Source organism: Dasypus novemcinctus, chromosome 5, assembly GCF_030445035.2.
Source record: "Dasypus novemcinctus isolate mDasNov1 chromosome 5, mDasNov1.1.hap2, whole genome shotgun sequence".
Classification (NCBI taxonomy): domain Eukaryota; kingdom Metazoa; phylum Chordata; class Mammalia; order Cingulata; family Dasypodidae; genus Dasypus; species Dasypus novemcinctus.
In genome coordinates this window covers 132,468,756-132,488,660 of record NC_080677.1, presented here as the reverse complement: position 1 = coordinate 132,488,660, position 19,905 = coordinate 132,468,756, and the positions used below count along the sequence as shown (strand labels likewise).

The 19,905-nt window shown below is 45.8% G+C and overlaps 1 protein-coding gene and 1 pseudogene across 6 annotated transcripts in view; one reads left to right on the top strand and one right to left on the bottom strand.

Annotated features, from left to right (window-relative positions):
* The window catches only part of PRKAG2 (protein kinase AMP-activated non-catalytic subunit gamma 2), a 353,035-nt gene that overhangs the window by 70,520 nt on the left and 262,610 nt on the right, over positions 1–19,905 (top strand). The window lies entirely within an intron of this gene.
* LOC139438991 (procathepsin L pseudogene) lies at positions 6,205–7,012 on the bottom strand (annotated as a pseudogene).

The window sequence follows — 19,905 nt, the reverse complement described above, 5'->3', positions numbered from 1 at the left end:
CATAATACTAGCTTCCCAGAGTTGGTGTGAAGGTTCAGATGAAACTCGGGCAGTTCCTAGTGTATGAGATGATTAAGAAATGGTAGATCTCTTCCCTTTAAGTGAGTGTTCAGATACCTTAGCAGAGGACAGCAAAATTCCTTTCAAAGCAGTGCCTGGAGTTGATTTAGTTGTCTAATAGAATTCTCTGGGTCTTAGCACTTTGTTTCTTCTTCAGAAAATCCTGGTGGGAGGGTTTTCAGCTCAGCCAGTTGCTACCATTCCCTGCCATCTTAGTCCCTCTCCATTCCAATCTGTCCCTGGTGAAGGGGAAATCAGATCCCTGCCTCCTGGCCTGCTACCACGTGTAAATGTATTTTGCTGTCTCCGATCATCAGGTGTCTCCATGTGGTTCTGCTGATACAACGTTCTAATGAAGGTCACAAAGGCGTGTTTGTGTGATCTTCCTTGGATCCTGAATTCCTTTCTTGATTTCCTTTGGCACCTCGCACCCTGAAATGTAGCACAGGAGGAGGTGGGGAGAGAGTAGAAGCAAAACAAAGCCAGACTTAGCCTTTTGTTTTTATTTTCCTTTGCTGGTGAGGTATGCAGTGGCATTTTATTGTTTAATGTATGCTTTTAAGGGAGTCTGCCATCTGCCTGGTAATAATGGCTTCAGCTCGTTAGTCACCTGCAAGTTAGAGCCTTGGTGTGTAGTTTCCAGTAAATAAGATAACAGACGCTCAGAGAGGCAGTTGGAATAGAGCCACCCTATCATCTGAAAGCACAGCTCACAATTACCCACTGCCGTATTTGGGATTGCCAATGTGGTGGGGGGATCCATGGGCAGGGTGGACCTCCCAGGGTGGATCCTTGGGTAGGATGGGAAGGCTGTGGCATCCCAGGCTAAGGAAGGAGCACCTGGTTCTCTCCCAGCCCTAGTTCTCCTTTTGTTGTGGTCAAGGGCTCCAGTAGTTTGAGAGTTTCTGGGATGGGCTTTTTTTGCTTCTGGGAGAAAAACCAGATAGGAGCTAAGGAGAGATAAACATGAGAGATGAAGCACCAAACCTCAGAGAACTCTGTGGGTTTTTTCCCTTTTCCAATAACCCAAACAGGTATTGCTTTTTAACCTTGGCTGCAGACGTTTTCTTTGATTTGCAGCCTGCATTGGTTAAGTCAAAGTCAGAATCATGCTTTCATGGCTGGGGGTAAAGTCTCCTGAGACTTCCCTGGAAGGCTGGAGTCCACCTGGAGTCTTCTAAGGTAGAAGGGTGAACTGGGATGGCCAGTAGTAGTGACAAGGTCATAAGGAAACAGCAAAATATTGTCCTCACTTAGCATAAGGATAATTCAAAAAACTTCTATTAACTAGCAACCAACAAGCAGAATCTTCAGTTAACCATATGGGAGTGGGACTCTGTTTTATAGGGAAGAAAAAGCTGAAAAACCCCTGGTATAATGAATTAAGACAAAAGGCCCCCTCCATAATGAGAGGGAATCTGACCCATGGACACGCTCCACTGGGCATGTTAGGGTAGAGATCCTGGCACTTTACGAAAACCATAACCATTAGACAGTTAAATCCTACCCATTCCTTTTTTCTTATTAAAGCAGAAAAATGTGTGAAGACATTTTTAGAAATATTTTTACAAATAAGGATGGGAAAGGTTCTTTCTACTTATCCATACATTTAGATTAACTTAATCCTTGCCATTGCCATTACTTGCCTGGGGTTTTCTGGTACCTAAAACCTTCCCTGCCAAGGAAGAAGAAGGAAGGAAATGAAGAGTTCTAGAAAGATGAGTTTTCTGGATAACTGAACCTCACATCAATAAGGAGACCTTCTTTCAGCCCCTAATTTGATTTCTTATTTCAGAGGTAAGAGTGAGCAGATAGGGGTTCTGGATATTTCCTTGAAGGGAATGTTTATGTTTTAACAGAGAGCAAGAATGATAAGCTTCTAAGCCCTGGAAGAAGAATATCAAAGGGAAACTTCCTGTACCCGCAAGATTGGCAAGAGAAAACTGGTACCAACAGCCTGCAGAGACTTCCCTCAAAATGTCCCAGGTTGCCCAGAACAGCAGCCGCTCCTCTTGAACGGAGCCCAGTTCTGATTCCTGCCACAGAGGGGGAAGGATTTCTTGCTGATCCCTACTGCTGATACTGCACTGATTTGGGTGTGGGTGCTTGTGGGAAGGGGCTGGGCTCCCCTAGGGACTGATCCATTTTGAACTGAAAATCCACTCAGGTTCCCAGAGCCCTCTAGCTCCTGGTGGGATTTGCCCTTAATGTTAGCCAAGACCCATGCCAGTCATTTAACAAGAATCAGTCAAGCCTGGCTCAGCGCTAGCTGCATACATCTGTCACCACCCACTCACTCTGAGTCATCGCCACACTTATCTGCTCAAATCACAAAGCCTTGAAATACACTTCCCAGTTGGTCTTCCAACACAAACTTGGGGGTGGGGGTGACTGGAAAGAAAGATGGGCCCTGGAGTGGGAGAGAAGGAAGGAAGGAAGTCATAGAAGAGGAAAAATTTCCAATCAGGCCTGGGGGCAGTGTGAGGAGGCTTTCAGTGGCGCCCTACCTGGAGACCTGAGAAGCCCTCCTTTCAAGGCCCCTAGGGGAGTCTTAGCATGTTTTTCCAGGCCTTGCCCAGATGCCTTGATGGTCTCACTAGCTGCCAGCCAGCAGCTTTCCCCAGAAGGACCTGCCCTTCCTCCTCCTCCTGGGCCATCCCTCCTCCTCCTTAGTTCTCTCAGAATCGGCACTGCGCCAGGCCACCATTTACTGCTGCTGCAGTTTTGACCCCTGAGGAGAGACTTAGAGAGGGACTTTCTAAAGCCTGCAATGCCTTCCCTTCCTTTTCAAAACCTACTTGGTATATGAGAACTGTTACCCCACTCCCACCTCCACTTTCTCCTAAGGAAGGAGTAAGGGACTTCCGTCACTGGACCAGAGCCCGCATGCCTTCTGGGGTGTCTCAACCCATTAAAGAGATGGAAGAAATTCCATCAAAGCAGTGTTTCTCAAAGTGTGACTCACCCCACCTGCATCAGAATCTCCTAGAAGCTTCCTTGGTTCTACCCCAACCTGCCAAATCAGAATCTCCCAGCTACTCAGCCAAGTCTTATATATACACTAGTGCATGAGAACCGGTGCACTGAACCGGCTTTGCTGGAGAGAAAGATCCTTACTTGTGAATGAACTGAGCCTTCTTTTTAACTCCTGAGCATTTATCTAAAGAGAAAGTTATGGACCTTCTTGTCCAAGAGTCAACTGGTCATTGAGTCTACCAATCTACACACACCCCTCCATCAACTTTCCCCAATTTCTCTTATGGGAAAGGTAATGAAATCATTGTGGAATCATACAAACACAAAATAAAGAGTATTTTTCAGTAATCCCAACTGCCTATATATTTGGTTGACCCAAGGTTTCTGACTGAGAGCTACCAGTTATACCACATCTGGAGTGCTAACTTTCAAAATACTGGAGTACCATAAAAATGCACTGAATGAAATAAACCTGAGTATCACCCAGTCCCTGATTCTAGGTCTCAGTAATTGTTACTTCAACAAAGTCTGAAAAGCCAGTGAGTAAGAATATCAGATTGACTGAAAGTGAGATAAACTGGTGTGGTAGACATTCTTCATCACATTTCAGTATCCTCAGTTTGTGATGCTTTGTGATCCCCATTCTTCTTATTTGGCCGGAAGCAAAGGGAGTAGATTATAGAGATGTGGTTGGGAAGCATGTCCATAATTGCCACTGGGCATCCCGTTGCCCACTGCTGGTGCCTCCCCTTAAGTCTTGGGTCCTCCTCTAGAGTGCTTCTCAAATTGCCTTATCCAGGAGCTGTGCCTATCTGGCCATCTCCTCACCATCTGAACTTACCTGCTCACTCTCCTAGAGTGCTCAGGATCTTCTGAGATTAGCTAATCCAATAGCATAGCAATTCACAGAAGGGGTGAGTTTAATGATTTATCTCTCCTGGGTACATCTTAAATGCTGTCTTGACCTAATAAGGGCCCTAATGGTAGGCAATATAAGCACTTTCCAGCTCTGTGGCATCCTGCATTGCTGGGGATTTACCTTTGGGAGAAATCAGACTTTTGGAGTCCAACAAATCATTCTTTCTAGATCTGTAGCAACTGTGTATCTGAGATGGGGTCTGGAAGGTGAAATACTAGCCATTACAGAACCCTAGGGAGGGGAAGAAGGGACAACTGTGCCCATCTGATATTTGTAACAAGCCATAGTGCTTTGGCACCACTGAGGGCAATTGAAACCAGAGAATTTTGCTGGAGAATAAAGTATAACTATCACCCACAGCACAGCTGCTTCCTAAAAATTTTCCTCCTACTGGATAAAAAACCATGTTAAATATTCTAGAATTAATAAAGCAGACATTTCCCTCACATTCCATAGATGGCTTGTTTTTCTTCTTTTCTCCCCAGTGGATATGATAATGGTTGGTCACTTTTTGTGACATATGTTTGTATATAATAAAATTCAATACAAATTTTAAGCATACAATTTGATGAGTTTTGATAAATGTATATAGCCATGTAAACACCACCACAGTCATGATTTAAAACATTTTCATCACCCCAGAAAGTTCCCTTATATCCCCTACCTCTTCCCCCAGCCCCTCACAACCACTAATCTGCTTTCTATCAATATAGTTTTGCCTTAGCTAGAATGTCATATACATGGACTCAAAGAGCACCAGTCTTTTGTGTCTATGGCTAGTAATGTTTTGCGATTCATCCATGAAGTTTCTTCCTTTTTATTGTTGAGTCGTATTCCATTACATGGATATACTACCACTTGTTTTCTTGATTAAGGAATAAAAGAGAGTTTCTGATATTCTGAGCACTGGCATCCATTTCCAAGTCCCTGGAAGACTTCCCAAGAATGGTTACCTTATGTTTCTTTCTTTCCTTTCAGATATCAAAGCCTTCTGCTGACATTATTTCATCTTCACACTCTCAGGGTGGGATAGGTGTCTTTGTACACTCTGTATCTGGCACATTTCCAGATACATAGCAGATGCTTAACTGATGTTTAGATGAATAGATACATGGTAGTTCTAATATAGTTTTTTAAAATCCCTCCAAGAATTCTTCTCTTTCTTCCCTTTGCTCCTATGTCTTGAAAGATTGTCTATCAAACAGGCATTTGTTAATTAATAATTTTTTCACTTAGTCATTTCTAATATCAGTTATTGCTGATCAGACTTTCTGATCAGCATTAGGTAATCGGTGTTAGCAGAGTTGATAAAATTCCTGCCAAAAGCAGAGAGACTTGATGTTCTTGTTTGCTTATGTAGTCACAATTGTACTCAAATGTACAATTTCCTTTAGACTTTTTGGAATACTGAAAATATTTCTAGAGCTTCCATTCCCATTTTTTATTACTGCTCATCCTCCAGAAATTGCCATCCCTTTTTTTTTTTAATAAGTGAGGAAGTTAGCACACGAGCAATTTAAGAGTTTGCCCAAAGTGCACCCCAAAGGCCTTCTGTGTTCACAGGGACTTTTCTACACCCCTAACTTCAGCACCAAGGGTTTGATGTGTCCCTTTATTCTGCCTTGCTGAACTTCCCTTTCACTTGTAAGTGTGGAAGGGATCTTGGCAGATCTGAGGATACAGTTGAATCTGCTGCTTTGCTCTAATCAAAAGTTCTGAGAAAGGAGATTCTATGGTCTACCCTCTGGGCTCAATAATAACATCATGCCCCAAATCAGTCAAGTATTAGCTGCAATTTTTCTTTATTCATGAAATTTTTTTTAAGTTACATCTTTAGGCATCCTTTTAAAGTAATGAAAATTCAAGTCTTAGCACTAAGCAAGTGAGTAAATGTTACAGCAGTAATTAAAATAGTAGTACTATTTTGCCATTGTAAAGAATTCAAATCATAACATGAGTCCTCAATGACCCAAGTGTTTTATCCCACAGAATAAAGGTTGGTTACTTTTAGAGTAAAATTCTTCCAGTATGTCTTCCTCAAGTCCTTCATTATCACCATGCATCAGAACACGGCAGGAGAGCTGGCAGCTGGGGCGACCCCGCAGGGGTGGTTCTGGTCTTTGGCCAGCTTTCCATAACCCTACACAGCCCTTCATGCCTGAAAGCCAATGTTTATGGTATCTGAGTTTGTTCCTTCAAAGCCATAGCCAACCACCAGAACACCGTGATCCTAGTCTTTGTTGCTGCATCTAATAGATCTCTGATGTGTAGAACCAGAAAGAGTTGTGGCTTACATTGAAACCAACAGAGAGGGGACCTCAGTTGTCACTGGCTTCATTAGTGCCTTCTCCTGTGGAGGCACATCCACAAAGCCAGGGTTGTTGGAAGCAGAATACTCATGCATGTAGCAATAGGTCATGTCCTTTCTCATAAATGGATAGGACTCCTCTGAATCAAGGTCTTTGTTGTCTTGAACATACTGGAATGCAGTGCCCATTAGGCCACTATTGCAGCCTTCATGGCCTTCAGCCTGAGGGCAGTCCACAGGTTCTTCTGTGCACTGGGTGAAACAAGTTTGCCAGTTTTCTGTAACATCTGTCCTTCAAGGTTGCCAGTTAGATTGAAAGTCCAGCTAGCCCTGATCCTCACAGGAGCATGTAGCCTTTCTCATGCCAATCCACAGATTTAGGGACCTCAACAAACAGATTCATGGAGCATTTTCTCCTACCTGTGTTGCTGGTTTTGAAAGCCATTCCCTACCTGCCTGGATTCTTCATTGGTCATATCACTGAAAGCATTCATTCCCCTTGTTTCCTCCCAGGATATAGGTCATGCATTCATTCCCCTTGTTTCCTTTGACTGTCTTCCCAAATGTGCAATTCGATCCTCTTCATATTCTTCTCCCATACTACTTTCCTCCAGCCTTCTTCATTCATGACACAGTCTCTGGTGCATTGCTTTCCTCTGGTACCATTGTGCATCTAAACTTGGATCAAATTTTGAAACAGCTGATGATATTCCCAAGCAAAGGGCAATGAGTAAGAGCAAAGGGTTCATGTTTCAAAACCTGTGGGAGCCATATCTGGTGCAGGTATACTCCACCCACACAGATACCGGGGTCTTAGGTTTGTGGATGCCTAGTGAGCATTTGGCAACGCATCTTAGTAATTTCTTTATATGTTGAATCATCTGCATTATGTGTTTATATATTTATATATGTTAATTTATAACCTGAGATAGTTACTTCTGCGACACCCGTTTTATAGGCTAGAAAACTAAGGCACAGAGAAATTAAGTGACTTTCCCAAGGTTTCATAGTAGTCTGTTTATCTGTTGCTACACACACACTCTCTCTAAAACTTTAAAATATGATTTGGAATCGTCTTTCACAGATCAAGAGGTTGGCAGGCTCAGCTGAGCAGTTCCTGCTCAGAGTATCCCATACATTTTCAATCAGATGGTGGAAGAGGCTAGAATGTTCTAAAAGCATTCTCACCCTCATATCTGGTGCCTGGACTGCTAGGGCAGATCTTCCTCCATGTAGCCTCTCCATGTGGCTAGCTTGAGCTACCCCATAGCACTGGTGGCCCCAGGGTAGTCAGACCTTTTACAGAGCAGCTTGTTTCCCCCAAGGCAAGTGTTCCAAGAGATCCTGGGAGAAGCTGCTAGTGACACAGTATTTCTATTGATCACAACAGCCCAGAATCAAGAGGAGGGAGAATAGTCTCCACCTCTCAATGGAGGAAAGGCTTATGAGTATAGTTGGGGAAGAAATTGATGGTGGACATTTTGGAGAAAACTTACCATACATAGCCAATGTGCAAACTGCTTTGAGCTGATTCACCAGAGGCTTTGAAACTTTGACTGTGAGCCATATTAAGGAACTTTACATCATAACATGTTGAAAATACATTCACAACGAAACAAGTTTCATTAGCACTTTTCCTTTTCTGTTTCATAAAACACACACACATTCAAATGTTTGGACCCACTAAATTGATTGCATGACCTATATCCTACCTGCAGTTCAAGAAACAGTATACACATGATACTACCTCAAGTATTTACTCTGTACTATGAAGGACACAAAAGATTCAAAAAACACAAATCAAATTTAAATTACCCAGATGCCATTTCTCACCTCTCTGGCAAAAATCTAGAAGTTTCACAACATAATTTGTTGGCAAGGCTGTGGGGAAACAGACCTTCTCCTACATGCTGGTTAAGAGTGCAAATATCTACCAAAAATCATAAACAAATTGTCCTTTGAGCTAACAGTCCCATTTCTGGGAACTTATCCTAGAAATATATCTGTAAAAAGGTAATTCGAAGTATGTACAGAGTTTTCATTGCAGCATTATGTATAATGGTAAAAGACTGACAACAACCTGTGTCATCTATAAGGGACTGTTAAACTGGAGTATTCCCTACAATGGAAGATGCTGCAGCTAACAAACTTTTATGTGCTGATATTGAAGGCTCTCCTGGATTCATTCAGTGAGAAAAGTAAGGTATTTAAGCAGAATGTATAATATAGTAGGTATCCCTTGTATTAGAAAGGGGGAAAATACTTTATGTTTGTATTTGCATTGGATACATAAATTAAAAAGTTATTTCTTTGGGGGCGTGGTGGAGGGAGGTAAGGATAGAATTACTTTTCAATTTATATATCATTTTGCTTTGATTCCTGTGAATTTACTTCCTATCCAGAAATATTGGTTGACAATATAACTATTGCCCTCAGAGTACTCACAACTTACACAGATATTTTATATAAAGAGAGAAATTAATAGAAATATAGAAATGGGCAATGCTTAAGGGAGTAATTTTAATCTCTAAATGTTAAAATTCATTGGAGTGAGAGGCCATTTCCAACTGCACTAGTCAGGAAATGCTTTGTAAATTTGTAAGAATCAAGCTAGTTCTTGAACAATGAGTAACATAGGAATGACATGTAAATGGGTAAGAGAAAAAGAGTGAGGTCCATCCAAATAGGAGAATGTGCTGTAAGCCAGTGCCTCTCAGATTGTGTAACATAGAAGACCCCTAAGGGAGTCTTTGGTTGTTTTCTTTTTTTCCAAATTCTACTCAATTTATTCATTTTTTAAAAAGATATTACATTAAAAAATATGAGGTCCCCATTTGCCCCAACTGCCCCCACCCCACCACTTCCCCCACAGTAACACGCTCCTCCATCATCATGTCACATCCATTGCGTCTAGTGAGTACATCTCTGGGCATTGCTGCACCCCATGTCCCGTGTTCCACACCATAGCCCACACTTTCCCCCGTTCCATCCAGTGGGCCATGGGAGGACATACAACATCCGGCAATTGTCCCTGGGGCACCACCCAGGACAACTCCAAGTCCCGAGAATGCCTCCACATCTCTTCTCTTCCTCCCATTCCCCGCACCCAGCAGCCGCCATGTCCACTTTTTCCACATCAATGCCACATTTTCTCGATTATTAACCATAATCGTTCATGAATAGAATATCATTAAGTCCACTCTGATCCTTACTGTATTCCTCCTTTCTGTGGACCTTGGCTTGGTTGTGTCCATTCCACATCTATGTCAAGAGGGGGTTTAGATTCCACATGGATACTGGATGCAATCCTCCTGCTTTCAGTTGTAGGCACTCTAGGCTCCATGGTGTGGTGGTTGACATTCTTCAACTCCATGTTAGCTGAGTGGGGTAAGTCCAATAAATCAGAGTGTAGGAGCTGAAGTCTGTTGAGGTTCAGGGCCTGGTTATCATATTGTCAGTCCAGAGATTCAAATCCCCTAGATATATCATAAGCCCCAACACCAACTACAATTCCAGTAAAGTAGCATGAAAGTCTTGTGAAAAGAGATCCCATCTGAGTCCAGCTCCATCACACAGAAACACCAGCTCCAAAGAAGGGCCAACTGGCATGGCAGTGAACCCCATCTGCCATGACCATAGAACCTGTGGGTCTCTTTAGCCCTCAAAAGGGCCAATATCTGGGATTGTGTCTACTTTATCTGTCTCTGAGATTCTGCTCAGGTGTGCATAAGGGCAATCCTTCTGACAACCTCCAGACTCTTTTTTAGAAACTCATAGCCATATGAACTCATTTGTCTTTTCCATTTCCCCCTTACTTTAGGTCAAACAGCATTTTTAACTCCTGTTATTATATGTAGACAGGGATATTCTGCTAGTCTGCGTTGAACCTTTAATTTAAGGTCATTTTCTAGTTGCATCATCAGCTGGTACTTGGTAGTGATCCCTCGGTGCCAGGGAGGCTCATCCCTGGGTGTCATGTCCTAAGGGAGTCTTTGGATGATGTGATAATGTGTCCTTGAACTCCAGGCAGGAAACACCAATTTAAAATTGTATTCAATTCAAGTGTTTTTAATTGCAAACTGTCACTGTGAAGGACTTTTGGCTTCCTAACAATTACCTTTAAAATTGTTGTTATAGGGAAGCAGACTTGACCCAATGGATAGGGCATCCGTCTACCACATGGGAGGTCTGGGTTTCAAGCCCCGGGCCTCCTTGACCCATGTAGAGCTGGCTCATGCGCAGTGCTGATGTGCACAAGGAGTGCCCTGCCACAGGGGTGTCCCCCATGTAGGGGAGCCCCATGCGCAAGGAGTGTGCCCCATAAGGAGAGCCGCCCAGCGTGAAAGAAAGTTCAGCCTGCCCAGGAGTGGCACCACACACACACAGAGCTGACACAACAAGATGATGCAACAAAAAGAAACACAGATTCTCGGTGCTGCTGATAAGGATAGAAGTGGTCACAGAAGAACACATAGCCAATGGACACAGAGAGAAGACAACTCGGGGCGGAGGGCGGGGTAAGGGGAGAGAAAAAAACCACAAAGATAAAATTGTTGTTATATACTGCTTTAAATTTGTGGAAGTCGTGAACCTCCAGTTGAAGAAACACTGGTATAAGTAGCAGCCTGGAAGTGGGGAGCAATGGAGGGTGTTTGAGAGACAGTATGTAAGTCAAGTGGCAGGAGCAGAAGAGCAATGTAGGGGAAGAGTAAAAGTTAAAGTCAGGGCTGGGAAGCAGATTTGGCTCAGTGGATGGGGCATCCGCCTACCCCATGGGAGGTCCAGGGTTCAAACCCAGGGCCTCCTGACCCATGTGATGAGCTGGCCCATGCGCAGTGCTGATGCTCACAAGGAGTGCCATGCCACGCAGGGATGTCCCCCGTGTAGGGAAGCCCCATGCGCAAGGAATGGGCCCTGGGCATAAGGAGAGCTGCCCAGCGTGAAAGAAGCGCAGCCCGCCCAGGAGTGGCACCACACACACACAGCTGATGCAGCAAGATGACACAACAAAAAGAGACACAGATTCCTGATGTTGCTGACAATATAAGCAGACACAGAAGAACACACAGCCAATGGACAGAAAGCAGACAACTGGTCGGGGGGAGGGTGGGGAAGGGAAGAGAAATACATAAAAAAAAATCTTAATTTAAAAAAATAAAGTGAATTGGATTTTAAAAATAAATAAAGTCAGGGCTAGAACACAGAGTGCATTGAATGCCAGGCAAGGAGTCAGTCAACTTTTCCACTGGCAATACAGGGCCACTTGTTTTAGCCAACAAGGTCCCTGTTCTATTCTTATTCTTTTCTTTGGTCTAGGCACACAGAGAGTATGGGGAGAAGTGACCTCTCTTACCTTTTAATTCTGTCCTTTAAACCAGGAAAGAAGGCAGAGTGCAAGCCGAGGGAACCAAATGGGCACCTGGGTTACCCATGGGCAACTTCCAGTTTCCCTGCTGCCTGCTGAGTGTCACTTCTCTGTGGACCTTTCCAAGGAGTCTTTCAATTCAGTTTAAGAACAGGTCTTTGGAAAACATCTGCTCCCCACAGCCATCCTGGAAGGTCAGAGTCCACTCACTTTGGGCCTGAGGACTTGGAATAGGAAGCACCCAGGTTGGGCAAATGGAGGGAGATGTCCTAGGATCTTGTGGGTGCAAAAGGCAGAGACGAGACCCATGGTGGAGGCTTCTGAAGTGTAGAAGGTGCGGAAGTTACAGTCACTGGTGCTGATGCCCAAGGGGAGACTCTCAGGGGCTGCCAATGCCCAGGGACAGACACTCCCAAATAACACCCCAGGACCTGATCCAGAATTGTCTTTGCTTTTTCAGTAAGAAATAAAGATTCCAAATTACTCTAAAAGGGAGTCGGTAAGAAATGCTGGAGACATGCTCAGGAAGTTTTTTTCCCTCTCCCACAGTTGACCCCAAACCAGGCATGGCGTCTCCTGCCCAAACAGGAGGCCAGGCTGTGTGGGACTCCAACCTTTACAGGAGGGATGTGCTCTGGGGACCATCACAGAAGGATACAAGCCCTGTCCTGGGAGGTGATGACTCTTAGCCCAGTTCCTAGGATGTGAGAAACAGGCTTTTTTATTTTTCTTGCTTGAAAACATAAACCCACAAACAAGCCCCTGTGTTTTGTACCTGATGCCCTGCTGGATCAGCGGCTCATCTAGAAGTCTCAACAGGTTGGTGACTGTGGCTTCATGTCCCAGCATTTTCTTCCCTCTCCTTCTATAACAAGCCCCTCCAGAATGAATTGGGTTTGTTACCAGCAAAAACCAAACCAAACCAAAAGAAAACCAGAAAGCCCCAGCAAATGTATTACGAAACCAATTCACTTGTTTTGGATTCATTAGCACCACAGTTTGCAACCTGAAGTCTCCAGCCAAGACCTCTCTCGTTAGGCTGCGTTCACTTGGTCTCTACAATTAATCCAGCTGCCCACCTGGGCCTGGTAACTTTTTCACTCCCTTCGGATGTTCTCTGAGCTGGCTGGTGACTCCAGCTAGTCCAGGGATTCGGTCTGCAAAGTGAAAGCAAGAGCGCTCTCCACGGGGCCCACCAGGACCCCAGCCTGGCATGTAGAAAGAGCCTGCCTAAGTGACAAGAGACCCGGCTTCTCTGACCTCCTCCCAGACTTCTTGCAGGCTAACCCTGGACACGCCGTTTGCTCTCTGAGCTTCACTTGCCCCTTTATCTTCTCTACCTGGAGGCTGAGTGTCAGGTGAATCCCCCGGCAGCCTCACCACCCTAGCTCCCTGATTCGGGGAGTGTGGAGTGCACCCCCTCTGCCTCTAGCGCCTGTTCTCAGGTGAATCCGTGGTGACGGACACCCCTGGGGAAACTGTCAGCAGGCTTCTCAGCGAGACCGCAAGCTCCCTTTTGTCTCCCAGTAGTAATGACAAAGGATGGGTGGTGAGGGCCCAGCGTGATGGACGTTGGTTGCCAGTAGGGAATTGAGGCTGTCCCTGGCCACCTGCTGCTGTTACTCTTTATTGGTATTTGTCCTGTCCGTGCCCCAGACCTGCCCACGTTTCTGGGGCTTTGCCTGAACGTAGGGTCTGTCCACCAGGTGGCAGTGGTGCCCCTTCACAGCCTTGGAGCCCACACAGGACATGTCCAGAGGGGTAGTGAAACCACCATGCTGGGAGGAGCCATGGCGAAGAGAATTAGGGGATTGGAAGGCATTTGGGGGGCTTCAGACCTAACTGTGTCCTATCTCAGGTGAGGAAACTGAGGGCCAGAGATGGGAACTGAGTTTCCACGCTGATGGGTGGCAGAAATCCGTATCTAGCCCTCCTCACAGAAAGGGCATGGGCTTGATTCATCCTCTTTTCTAACAGGAGCTAAATCAGTAAAAGGGATTTTTTTAAAAAGGAAAGAAAGAAAAGACCTACTTGGTCATTTCGAGTGTCCTTAGCCTACCCTGTAGGGAATTCTAGCCCAGTGTGGGGTTCCTTAAAACCATCAGTGGGCTCTGTAAGAGGGCATCAGGTCTCCCCAGAATGCATTCTTTTCTTACCCAGGCACTCCAGATTTCCCAGGGCGGGAGCTGTCTGGTGTGTGCCCTGGCCCTCTTGTCAGATGAGCCAGCAGATAGCGTCCCCTGGACCAGGCTGGCTTCCAGGTACCTGTTCTTGTGCCCGGACTTTGTACCCAGACTCCTTGTACCTAAACTTGGGCTGGAGGCACCTGGAACCACGCTGTGCAGTGTCCACAGTCCTTCTGTTCTCAGGAGGACCCTGTGGACACAAGGTTTCTGTGGTTCCAGGAAAGTTTTTGGAGCAGCTGCTCACCCTAATGACCATGATCACAAGCATGAAGGATCCTAGGAAGTAACAAACTCGCACAAAGCCAGCGAATGACAAAGAAGGTTAATCTGGAACAAGAGCTTTGTCATGTTCCTGGAGATAAAACGCAAAGATGCCAACAGCACTTAAATTAGAGGATGGCCTCACATAATAATTATAACTGACACGTATTGTGTGCCTAATAAAAGCCCGCCGATTGTGCTAGCGGCTTAAACAGACGTTTACATGTATCCCTAAGATAGTTATTATCTTAAGTAATAGGAACATTTTAATAGATTAATTGTCAAAATCAGCTAGAAAGAGCATTGCATGGTAGAAAGAGAATTAGCTAGAAGTTGTAGGAACAGGATTTGGTTCTGGCTGGGCACTACCTTTGTGGCTTTGAGCAACTCACCTGAATCTCTCTGTACTTTCATTTCCCTGTCTGTAATATAAAGGTATTGACTTAGATGGTTTCTAAGACCATTGCCAACTTGAATATTCTTTGACTTTGTCTGGGTTTAGATATCAGGAGACTAGAGGGTCTTCAGCAACAGGTGTGGGCCAGGCTGGTACAGATGCTTCAGATAGCACTGCTGCAGGGGTCTGGGCTGACAGTTGCCTCCAAGGGCACAGCTGCCATCCTGGGCCGAGGGTGGTGGGGATACTGGATTGACAGGAGCCAGACTGCCCATGGAGGGGCAGAGCAGCAGACCAAAGGGCCATGGGAGAGAGACGTGGGGATTGGAGGGAATGTGGAGAGGTAAGGAATTTCTTCCCTCCCCGTGGTAGTTAAGAGATGTGGTCGTCTATCTTTTTAGTTTGTGTATGTTTCTGGGCAAAAAGTACAAAGAGGGATCAGAGGGATCCCTTCAGGACAAGGGAAATAGATGGAGCTCATCATTACCTACTTCTGGTGACACCTGGAGGACAAAAGGTCAGCTCCTTCCTGTTCCCTGAAATCTACCTGGATTGCTTCAGAGCTGATTTAGTGCAGAATCAGACTTTTTTAACAATGCGGTAAGAAATAGGTTGTATTGTATACCTTTATGTATGTGTATATAAATAACCGAAATAAACATTTCATGAGACAATTCTTATTTCATTCAAATCATTTTTGGTGGTTGTGCAATCCACTAAGTCAATTTCATGTTGATTTGTTAGAACTTGTAGTTTGAAAAACAATGGCCAAATACTTCAGGGGTAGCCCTTTCGCCCTTGAGATGACAATGAGGGTGCACAAACAAATAGCCCTCTGTCCTTTCTGCTTATGTTGAGAAGCCCTTGTGTTCAAGTCCCTGGTATTTGCTCCCTCCTCTGAACACCTGGTACTTTTCAATCTATTAAGTGCCTGGCACCGAGCAAGTGGGTGAAACTCCAAGCAAAGATGGGAATACTCCTTGGACACCTGTAGAAAGTGCACTTTAACTTGTTTAGAAAAGATCCTTTGATAAAGGGTTATAGAGAGGGGCATTTGATATTCTAAAAGCACAGAGCTGAAAACCACCGTGGACTTGAACTCCTGCACCAAATGCCCAAGCCATGCATCTAGCAATGGTTGGGAGCAGAAATGAGGCACCTGAGCCCTGATGTCTGGTGCAAGCTTCTCCTAAGTAGAGGACTGTGTGTCTTGGAGCCAGCCAGCAACTCTGTGACCTTATAAAAATGTTCCCTCTGTGCCCAGTGTTACTTGAATTTGTGGTGTCCCTTCTGCAATTTGTCTTCAAGCATAAACCAAAACAACTTGATTTCACCCTGTGACGCCTCTGCTGCCTGTGGAGAGCTGTAGGTGGGGAGGGGGCCTCAGAATCTGACTGAGGACCCTCTGGCACTGTGGGGAAAACCCAGCTCCCTCTCCACTTTTCTGTTGTTTTGTTTCCCCTCTTCCTGAAGTGAACATTAAAATGAGGGAGTCCCAGATAATTAAAGAGCATGTGACTGGCTGGGCATTTGTGCTGAATCTTAGGTGTCTTACTGTCACCTCCAGTTCCAAGGCTACACCTTTCTTGGTTGGTGGTTTGGCATAAGCCTCCCCCAGAAACCCAGGCCTCTTCGCATTCCAACTTAAGGCTTGTCTTAGTAAAATCCTTGAATGTCAGAGCTGGAAAGAGCCCTAAAAATAAAGGCTCTTGCCCTCATTTTACAGGTGGTTCTCTTATGTAGTTTGTCCTTGCCTTCAGAAGACCTGTGCTACTCAAGATATCCCATGAGAATCTCATTCCCTTATTGTAAAGTTCTGATGTTTAGGGTACTCTGGGCTGTCATCAGTCATTTAGATGTCTCAGCATGAGTGAGTTTATGAGCAGCTTTACTGCGATCAATTTTGTTAGGGGAAAGACAAAGTGTCGTTTGAATATTACTGTGTGTCTGGCCCTACTGAGGCATTAGCGACTCAAAGATGAGTACAATTTGGTCCTTACCGCCAATGGCCTGGTAATATTTGGAGAGAAAATGGCACTTAGTGACAATACGGTATAATGGGATGCCGTCACAGAAATTTACACTAGAGACTTGTGAAGCAAGAATTATCACCCCCATTTGACAGATGAGATACAAAGAGATTAAGCTATATTGTGATTGCTGTACTTCTCTAGACCTGCTGTTGTCATTAATATATTGTAAATGTTCTTCCACAGCAGTCAGGATAAACTTTTTGGGTTGTTTTCTGCTGTCACTGGACACTGCTATGATGGACAAAATTTTGCATCAGTCTTTGTGTATTTGTCTGGCTCTTTCCTTTGGGTGTTTCTTGTGGCCCTTGACAGTGTGCAGAAAGAACACACCTGTGGCTCGCCTTGGCATCCACTTGGAGGCTCTGAGCAGCCTGCTGCCTTCCCTTCGCCCTGGACTCTCACCCGTGCTTGACATCCACCAGGTTGGAGTAAAGAGGTCCAGGGCTTGGTGGGACTTGGTCGGTGGAACCAGAAACTCCTTGTTCCATTATACCCCGCCTCCCATCCTGGCTGGGGGCCTGAAATACCACCTGTGGAGATTTGAGTTGTGCTAGATTGAGGCAGCCACCTGCAACCTAGGACATACCTGCTGAAGGGAGTAGAAGGCTGGTTCTTGGTGGTGTGTGGGGCCATGACCGCTTCAGACCATATGGCTTTGGCCCCTATTCTTGTACCTTCTGGGCACTTGCCGGCCCTCTACATGGACTCTGTGCTGGTCCAAGCTCCCATAGCCTCTACCCACCCTGTCTTTCTAGGCTCTGCCCCTGGCCCTCTCCCTCTCCCTTCGCCCAGGAAGGATTCAAGCAGGCTGGAAGAAGACGAGACGCTAGGTTATTCAGGTTATTAAACCTTAGGGGTTCGCAGAGGCTGGACTCAACCTGGCTTGGGAGCGTTTACCTTTCCAGAGGGCACTCTGGGGCCCTGAACTAGGAAAGAATGGAGAAAGGAGCCTGGAAGGTTGGAAGGGCCCTCGTGCATCCATGGCACAAGCCCCTTGAGGCTGGGGACCACTGGTTTAGGGCTGGGCTCTGGATGAGCCACCGCCATTCCCTCCACCCAGCGTCCTCAGCTATCAAGCAAAGAGACCAGCAGGGACCAGCTCTGGGTCCATTTAGCTCTGATCATGCAAAGTGTGCCTAGATGGCAGGGAAAGGCCCAGCTTCCTTTTTTTAACAAGAAGAGAGCCAGTAACTCTTAAAGGAGCAGCAGCCAGAGCTTTGTAATCCCTCTTTAGAATTGCCATACGAATTGCTGTGCACAAGTTATTATTCATCCTGCCTCTCAGCTTGGGAAAGGGATAAAGACAGCTCTCTAATTACAGGGAGGGGCAGCTGAGGTCTTTGGCTTAAGGCTTTTCAACTTGATTTCAAGCCTCATTAAAGCGGGCGAGACTGCCTTGCTTTCCGAGGTTAATAACACTGGGGCACCCGGTGGCCAGTGCCGGGTGGCTCTTGATGATGCAGTTTTGCCCTTTGCCCAGCCTTTGATCCTAAGCCCGGAGTGTGTCCTCTGCCAGTGGCATTTATGAGCCCCAATACCGCCTATGGACTGACACGATTGGAAGGGCCTTCATTTGTATCATCCTGTCTGGTCTTTACAGCCACCAGCCTGCGATAGGGAAGGCATTGTGTCCTTCTTTTACAGACTGAAAACCAGAGGCTCTCAGAGGTTAAAAGATTTGCTGCACGCCAGCAGTTAAAGGGAGAGCTAGGCTGGGGGGGAACTGGGAATAGCGTTGGAGCACGATATTTCCTTAAAGCAAGGGAAAGGGTTGTTTGGCCAGATTTTGGCCATTTTTTGCAGAGCCCGGGCTTCTTTCTTTGGAGAAAAATCTCTGCTAAACCCCATGGGCTGAAGGACTTTCCTTCCTGCAGTCAGTCGGTCCTGGGAACAAAACCCCGGGTTGGCCACAGGAGGGCAGGGCAAAGCAAGAGAGGAGCCCAGAGCCTGCTGCGGGAGCCGGGACAACCAGGTTTGCAGGCGGACGAAGGAGGGAGGCAGCAGGACGGAAAACAGTGGTTTTCTTTTCTTTTCTCAGACTTCAGTCAGAAACCATGATGTCCTCTGTGAAAAATAAATAATTTTGAAACTGCCTTGAGAGTTAAGTTTAGGCTTTCCCTAATTTGGCCACTGTCCCTCCCCTGTTGCCGACTTCCAGTAATTCAGTATTTGTTCCTTATTTTTCAGAGAGTGGTTATATAACTTGACTGTTTCTCAAAAACCAACCATGGCTCTGGCCACCAACACACCCCGCTCCCACCTCAGTACCAAGAATGGCCTGTTTGGCAGATTTTGAGGGATTGTGCAAGGATAGTCCATTTGGAGGCACCTTCCTCGTGCCTCCCATCTAGGGGCTTGCCAAGACCATCGCAACGAGAGCCAAACTTGGAGTCACGGTAAAAACAGCTCAGTCGCAGATGAACCAACTCAGCGGGAGCCATCACCCACGTTACTGACTGAGGGTGGGGTGATAGTGGGGGGAGATGGCAGGATCCGGGGGACCAGGGTGAACGGTGTCTGCGACCCAAAGGGGGCCGTTCCGTACTCGCACAGAGCAGCCGCGAGGGCTTGCCGGGTGTTGAGACAGACAACCCAGGCCCTTAGGATGGAGGGACCTCCGAAGTCGATCTAGAAGCCAGAGGGTCAGAACTTAAGAAGCAGAGCAAGGGGCACATTAAGCTCAGGAAGCCAGAGGTACAGCTGGACCATAAATCCTTCATTTCGGAAACCTCAGGAAGGAGACGAGACAAATGCCTTCTTTCCTCCGTGGGGTTAGCTGATGTTCGTTGAAGACTCCGCTCAAAGGCCCTGCAACTTTTGAGAGCAGTGGATTTCATTTTGTAGTTTGAGAGTAAGAGATAACTATTTTTAGGCCTGAGAAGAGATAGGGGAAGATGTCTTTTATTCTCCATCTGGCAGCATTCTTTCAAAATGCTCCTGATCCCCCCTGTTTTTTGCTCAGTTCAACAGATAAACAGGGAATGTGTGAGGTAAAGGGCATCTTTAGAAATTATCTAGTTGAACCCTCTTATTTTACAGATGAAAATTCCAGGGCTAACTGGCCCAAGTTCGTGCAGATGGAAAATAACGCAGCCTGGGCTTGAGCCCTGGCCTTTAAACCCTTCCTTTTTAAACAGATTGTGTTCTCATCTGCCTGAGGGGATGCAGGGAGGCTTGTGTGTGTCTAAAAAGGACACTCAATTTAGCAGTTCCTCAGCACAGGGGGAGCCTCAGTTGTTTACGGTGCTCTTTGTGCTCAGGTCTGCTCAGTGGGCAGAGAGAATGAAAAGCTCCTAGATGTGTTCCTTCCTCCGTAGGAATCAAACTGCCTGATAATTTCACAGGAATGCACTATCATGAACCTGATATTTTAAATCCCTTAATTAGCAGGGAGATGGAG